We start from the raw sequence: 7,602 nt of genomic DNA on the forward strand, positions 1-7,602 counted from the left end.
TTTTTTATTTTGACTGTAATGCAAACAGGCATAAGTATTCCATAAAATCAGAAGATTGGAACTATACAGAAAGAGGTGCATGCTTTAGAACAATGTGGATATCTTGCAAACAGAGCCAGAGTCAGTCCGAGAGAGGGGGCTGGAGTACATTGTACGAATGGCGGAGATTTTAGCAGCATTGAGAGCTCAGAGGTAGGGGAAAACCATGTTTCTGACCGCTTAAAGCACTGGTAGGATCAAATACAACACCAGCTCAACCCTGCTCCAACTATCCCCACCCCTTTACTCCTCAGAAGAAATCTACCTTAGGATCACACGAAAAGCTACAAAATAAGCTAACCCCCCTCCACACATACTTGTCTTATGGGATGCAAAGTGGGAGTAAAGACAATGTGCCAGTCTCAAATCATGGCATCATTTTATAAACCAAATGAAGGCACAGTGACACGAGGAGGTGGTGAGGGGAGGGAGGAAGGAGCAGGAGGACCAGAGAGCAGTGAGAGGTTGGAGTCCCATCTAGCAGAGCAGAATTTACTCACATCTGAAGAGTTTAGAAAACCTCTGCAGTGGAAAGTTTGGGAGTTGCCTGCCCCAAAGCTGCTACCCTTCACAGATCAGCCCCCTTTCTCATCTCGGCACCACTGCTCTTCAGGAAAAAGGCCACCAGAAAAAAAAATCCAAACCAACCTTTGAGGCTTATGCTTTTCAAAGGTGCCTAAGGAAATCAAGGGAATAAATCCCTGTTCCTATTACAAAAATTAATTGGCACTGAATATCAAATTCCCTGGGCAGCTGGCAGAACTCATGTTTCTAACTATGTGCAATCTAAAAAGCAATGAGTCCTGGCTGAAAGTCATCTTACTCTGTTCATCTACTGCCTGGCGAATTGTGTACATTCTAGAAGAGCTGGGGATGTTGCTGCAGGCTAGGGAACTTATTCTCAAGCTCTTTTCAGCATACAGATCCCAAGGTTTTTTGAAGGCATCTCAAGGCAGCAGAGCACATTCAACCTTGGGAATTGTGGACATTTGCCTGGTTTGTAGAATTTTAGCAAAGCAGAAATTTTGCGCTGAATTTCATTGGCTTCGAAGCTGTCACTTCAATGCTGGGCATGGGGAGATTCTGAAACACTGTCTTCTGTTTCTGGACACCCTGTTGAGTACTTAAAGTGTATTTTGTTAAGACATGATTCCATGCCACGATCACACAGAGAAAAACATAAAAAAGCAGGCTCAGAAGCTAGTAGCACTGGAATCTCTTGCTGGAGTTGAACACATATTAAGACAGTTTTGCTGCCCTTGGAAAATTTTAAAATCTCCGTTAGCAGTTATCATGGGAACAAAGTATTTGATTTAAGCCAAACCAATCTGATTATTTTTTGTTTGCTGTCCCCACCCAAAATCAACACATGAAAACAAAACAACAAAAAGAAGCCCCAAATCAGTTAGATCAACTTTTTCAGTATTTAGTCTTTAAATGTTTAAGGTACTAAGAATGCCCCCAGAAGAAAAATGCTTTGCACAGTGTTACTAACTAAGAGATTTCTGATCCAGCCCTACAGAAAGCTGTGTGCAAACACCACAGTCGGGCCATGCCGGAGTGTCTACCCGCAGCCCAGCTCCGCACTCCTGCTTTCCCACAGCCCCAGGACAGCTTCTGCGTGCTTTGGCCTGTGGATACAAGAGAAACCTCCAATGTCTTGCCCACTTCCCCGCCGTGGTAATGAGGAGTAGCTGCAAAGCCTTGGCCTGTAAGCTCCTGTTCACCCAGGGATTCTCAGGGCAAGGCTCACATGGTGGATTTTCTTGCCTTTGAAGTGCTTCCTCCCTCCTCCCTCCCCCGAAATCTGGCCAGGTAGGTACATGAATGGGTAAAGCAGGAAAGCAGCAGCCCCCGCAGTGAGATGTTCTCACTGCTAAACAAGCTGCGACCGCTCAGCTATGAACTCACAATCTGCTTTTTTTCCCGTGATTTCAACGGCTCAAACTTCCATCACAGCCAAACATCTGTAGGGGTGGAGGCCAGGAGTTTCTAGTCTGCTTCATTCCTGGCACAGCAGGAAGGAAGTGTATCTGCATTACAGTGCTTAAATATTTCATGAGTTGCCCTTGTACCCATGCTAAAATCAAAACAATTTTGACCTCTGGTAAGTTCTGTTTTACTTCTGGAACCAAGTGCTTTAAAGCAGCAATCCCATTAGCTTTCTCCCACTCCCCTGATTTCCTATTAAATACACACGGCCATATGGAAGAAGCTAGAGCTCACATCTCCGTCGAGGGTAGATTTCAAAAGGATTACTAGAGTCATGCATTGCAGGCAAGTGCAAGTGCAGATTGACACACGCAAAAACACTGCCGTCATGAAATTGCTGCTGCTGCTGCTGGGAAAGCCTGATCCTGCAAGCTGCTGAAACCCCCAGTGCCACTGAAGCTGGTGGGTGTGGAAGGCATTTTGTATCTGGGAGGACTCAGATTCTAGACTAATTTTGTCCAAGTTCAGGAATACAGTTTTCAAGAGCATTCAGCACTGGCCAAATTTTGCTCCTCCTGTTGTAGCAGAAGAAATTGTTATAAGAAAGAGTTACAGCAAAGTTGAATGGTCCTGAAAATGTGTCTCCATCTGTTCTGTAAAGGGACTACGCTCCCCTCTGGAACTATCAAAGCAATTGCAAAGTTATCAGAGCAATTCTGGAGCTGAGAACTGGTCCCCAGTGAAAGCAAGAACAAAATTTAGTTTTGAGCATAAAATTCTCTGTCCAAAAAATGCTGGGAACTCTCTGCAGCTTCCCCACAAGTATAAATCAGAGGACTGTAATGGCTTCAGTGGTCCTAAGTCAGGAGGCAGCAGCTTTGGCCTGGGCTTGGCACAAGTCCGTGAGGCTTCAGGCACAAACACGTTCTCTCCCCCCACTGCCAGCCCAATAAAAACATGTTCTCTGGTATGTGGTAGGTGTTGACAGACCCGTGGTGCTTGCAGAAGGTGGTGTCCACTTTGCACCCACACTCTAACCTTGCACCACCTCCACACTCCTATAAAACCCCATCACTGGGAGATTAATTGCAGAGCATGGCTGAGCAGGGCTGTTAGTTTTCTCTCAGTTATCCCAGAGGGAATTTGCCCACCTGGAATTTCCCTTGTAAAATGAAGTAATCCGTTCTCCTCAGCCCTCAGTCTGTGTGCTAGGAGCATCTCTGGAGAGAGCAGGAACGGGAGGGCAACCCCGGTGCAACAGTCTCTTCCCAGCACAAGGCACTAAGTCCGTCGTTGTTCCCAGGACCCACCCGAGCAGCTCGCTGCACCTTTGGCGGGGCAGGCAGGGCTGAGGAGAAAGGAGGGCTCTGCGGAGTGAAGCGGTAGAGGGAGCCTGGGTTACAGCCCGGGACGGGGTGAGAGGCGTCGCATACTAACAGTGAAGGAACTAGTGGCACAATCGCACTTAGACTGAACACAGGTTCATGCAGCTCCTGTCTCTTCCCATCTCCTCTTCCGCATAAGTGCAGTCACATTCGCTCAGGACGCAGCTGCAAGGTTGCTGGTCGTGCACAGACACATTGGCTCACACCGCTCTGGGTGTGAACGGAGTCCCCTGAGCGACCCTGGGGGCGCGTAGGCGCAGGGCTGGGGACAGGGAGCGTGGACAGCCCCAACTCAAGCCCCGTTTCTCTGGCCAGTATGGATGTGGCTGGTTTGGTTCCTCTAGTGCAACGACCTCAGGACCACCCAGCAAGGATTGTGGAGGTGTCATCTTTGTGAGTCTACTCCTGATGACAGAAGTCTCATTATTTTCCCGCTGTCTCTCATAAATAGAAGGACAACAAACTCTCAGGCAGTCCTTCTGAAGAGATGAAATCTTTGAAGTCATCAACAACACAGGCGGTAGATACCCTTCTACTGAATGAACAACTTATTTTTCCCTGCTAGTGGACACAGCAGGTTGGGAAAACAGACAAGCATTCCCCGTGAGTTTTCAAGTTCATAGAATAACTTTCTGTGGACATCTGAAAGGTCTATGAATTAAAAATCTTTGCCAAAAAAACCCCGCTTCATAGTGTCTTGAAAATAAAATCTGTTTATGTTTAATGCCTGGGGAGCAAAAAGGACCAGAGTTGCTTAAAATGGGCAGTGGTGGACATCTGCCAGGAGAGGGAATCCAGCTGGGTGTCCATCAGGTCCAGCAGCCCTCATGGCAGGAGCCACGTGGGGCTGTGCAGGAGCCTGGACTGGCAGCAGGCACCCGGAGGTGACAGATCTGTGAACAAGAGGCACAACCCCTCCATGGATGACACCCCTGAGCAGCTCCTGGCACCAGTCTGTGGCAGAGCTGACCTTGCTCTCTGCCGTTTATGCATGCTGGAGATAGTGTGGCTACACCTACGTGTCAGAAATGTCACACTGAGATGAGCAGAGTCCAGACAACTGGTAGAAGAGCCGCATTGGTGGAATGATAACGCAGATCCACAAGTTTATTTCCCTCTTTGCTGTGGGAGAAAATTAAGCTTGAGGGGAGTGCTAAGCCCCTGCAGGTAAGGCAGATGAAGGAGAAGTTAAGACGTCTGAGACTGACTCAACAAAAAACGATGAATCAAAATTCCCAGTGGTGCGGCTTGTGAGGAGCAAACGGTCCTGCTCAGGCAGAGGGAGTGGAGAGGCAGCTCAGAGCCCTGGGGGACATATTAACTTCATGGACCTTCACAGCAGGGAGGGTTTCTTCTCTGGGGCCAGGCAGGGAGACTGGCCTTAAAAAAGCATTTCCCTTCCAAAGGGCTCTGAAGGACTCACCTGCCTGATGCCTGCTGAATCTGAAACAGCTTTGGCTGTCTGCCTGGCACAGACCCCTTTGGACATCCCACCAAAGGCAAGACACACACCCTGTTCCCTTCTCCGCTGCCTTCCCCACTGTTTCCACGGGCAGCTCAGGTGGAAGGGGGAGATAGAGGTGGCAAACTTTGGGGTGCAGGAGAAGCAAGCCAATTCAGCTCAGGCACAGGCTTCCAGATGGGAAATGTTGTAGCGATACAGGTAGAAGGCAGGACAGGAGAAAACTAATTGCCAGCCACACAGGATGAGCTGGAAAGAGGACAAAGACAAGGGCATTTCTTTGGGCACTACCTCCTCTTCAGATTGCATCGCTCCTTCTACTCAATGGAGGACCAAAGCACAAAGTCTAGAGCCAGCATCAAATTTCCCAAAAGAAGGGGATGAGTCTGATTTTTTTTCTTTAGCTCTCTTTCTGCAGCCACAGGATTGGGGGTTAGGGCCAGGATTGCTCTATGTTCACAGCCAGGGATTTGTCTCCCACAGGCAGGACCAAATTCACACATCCCAGCAGCAAAGGGACTCAGCTCCCCCTTGGATGCCCTGGGATTAGGGTCCACAGAGGTGGACCATGGGCTGCCCTTTTTCCTGTCCTGCCCTGCTTTCACCTCCAGGTCACAAAGTCCCCAGGCAGTGACACAAACCTGGCCTTGCTCCTGGCTCCCAACCCTGCTCCAGCCGCCCTGCTAGCCCAGTGAGCGGGGCTGTGGCCACACCGTGGCAGCATTCATTCGCATTTTACTCCATGCTAGATACTCTGCTGGGACCACTAAAACTAAGACCTGGATCTCAAATTCTCCCAGTGCCTGGAGGCCTTTTGCTTTTGAATTTTAGGCTGGAGCTGCTTCAAGCATTCAGGGAGTCAAAGCCGCAGAAGATGGTCACAGCATGTGGAGATGTGGGCAGACAAGCAGCAGGAAAGGGCTAGAGGACCTGGCTGAGGGTGGGGATAACTGCACAGCCTGGGGCCGGGGGACCCAGCGCAGCTTGTACCATGGACTGGGAGAACAGCAAAGCTCCTGCAGCACTTTTTGTTCTGACTTTGTCTTAGGGCAGTTAATCTTAGCTTTCTGAAAGTAAGCTCACCATTGCAGCTCCTGGACAAACTCTCTGCTGTCGCTGGTGCAGGTGCTTTGCTCCATACAAGCATCAGTGCACAGTTCAGCAGAGCAGGGGCAGGAGGAAGGGATCAGTGTCTACCAGCTCAAAATGTCAACCCCGTATCCCTGCCTCCAGCAAGAGCTGCAGCCATGCCCTGCTGCCCTCATCCTGGTAGTGAGGGAGGACAAACCTTCTCCAGGGTGAGGAAGGGAGAAGGAGGGACACACAAGGTCACGCATGCTTTACCTTGCAGACAGCTTTTCTCTGTTATAGAGGGACTGATAGCTTTCTGTGATTGTGTTAACAGATTGCTTTTGGGGCCAGATTTTTGCAGCAGGGCTGAGGTGTGAGCATGTCAGAGCCCAGAATCACGCAGCATCTTTACAGCTGATATCACTTCCCTTCTCACATGAGATGTCCCGGCAGAGACAGCTCGTGCCGCTGGCAGGTGGTGCAGAGCCTACAGAGGGGACTGGCTTGCTACCGAGACACCACGTGTATTTCTCTTGGCAGGCAGGTCACTCCGTGCTGGCACTTTCTGCTCCCAAAGGTGTGGAAGTGGCTGGGGTCTGCTGTCCCAGAACTGCTCATGAGTCTGCGCTAAGGTGGAGCTGATGGTCTCTGGGCATTCAAGACTCCTCGGTGGGCACAACCTCACCAAGGACCAGGAGCCTCTGTAACCCTCCAAGTGCTGCCTTCCAAAACAGGCTTTGTTACCAGGAGGTGCCTCTTGCAGCTGGGGTTGGAGCTGGTTCTCTCCCATCCTTGTGGCTTTCCAGTCTCACCTGGGAGAGGGTTCACACATTCACAGCATGCAAAGCTCTGGAATGCAGCTGGTTCCTCAGTCTCTCCCACCAGCATCATGGCTGCAGAAGACATATCTCCTGTAAAGCTCTCCGGAGGACAGCCTGGCCAAGCAGCAGTCATTGCCATGAGTTTTTCCCTAGCATACACATCAGCCTGTGTGTTCAGTGCTTGCTCCTCTGTGGGAGGACTTTCATGCTGGCAAAAGTGGGGATTGAGCAAAAGGAGAGGCTCATGGGGAACCCGGAGCAGAGGAGTTGGCAAACATAGCACAGAGTCCATTTAGGAGAAATCATGATACATGAATCAGAGACATCCCACCCTTCAGATCAAAACAGACACATTTGTACCCAGGCTGCTTGGGGATGAACAAAGTTCATAGGCACGAGGGCATTGCACATAATCTGCCCCCAGCCTCAGGCACATGCCCAGGTCTGTACAAGCCCAAAGGAAAGCCATGAAAATGCAAGGATTCAGCCAAGCCCTGAGCTGGGGGAAGGAGGAGCCTGGGGGGAACAACCCCCAGCTCTGGTCAAGCAACAAGACCTAGCCATTGCCCAGCCCCTGCCAGCTCTGCTGTCCCCCAGAACACCAAAAATGCAGATGATCGTGAAGGTGGTGATTTCATGCAGCTGCAAAATGCCCTCATGAGAAGAAGGAGAAATGTGAGGTTCTGTTAAGAGCCACTGCAGGTTATAAAGCCATCGTACTTCAGTGGGGAAATCCAGGGAAGGGAAAAGGAGAGAAAAGAAATGGCCACAGGACAAGAGCAAGAGAAAGAGGAAGAAAAGGAAATAAAAATCATCATCATCATCATCAGGACACAACAACAGGACGAGAGACAGAGCGCTTTCCATGGGCAGTTCCCCGAGGAAAAGGAGC

This window comes from Athene noctua, chromosome 17, assembly GCF_965140245.1.
Source record: "Athene noctua chromosome 17, bAthNoc1.hap1.1, whole genome shotgun sequence".
Lineage (NCBI taxonomy): Eukaryota > Metazoa > Chordata > Aves > Strigiformes > Strigidae > Athene > Athene noctua.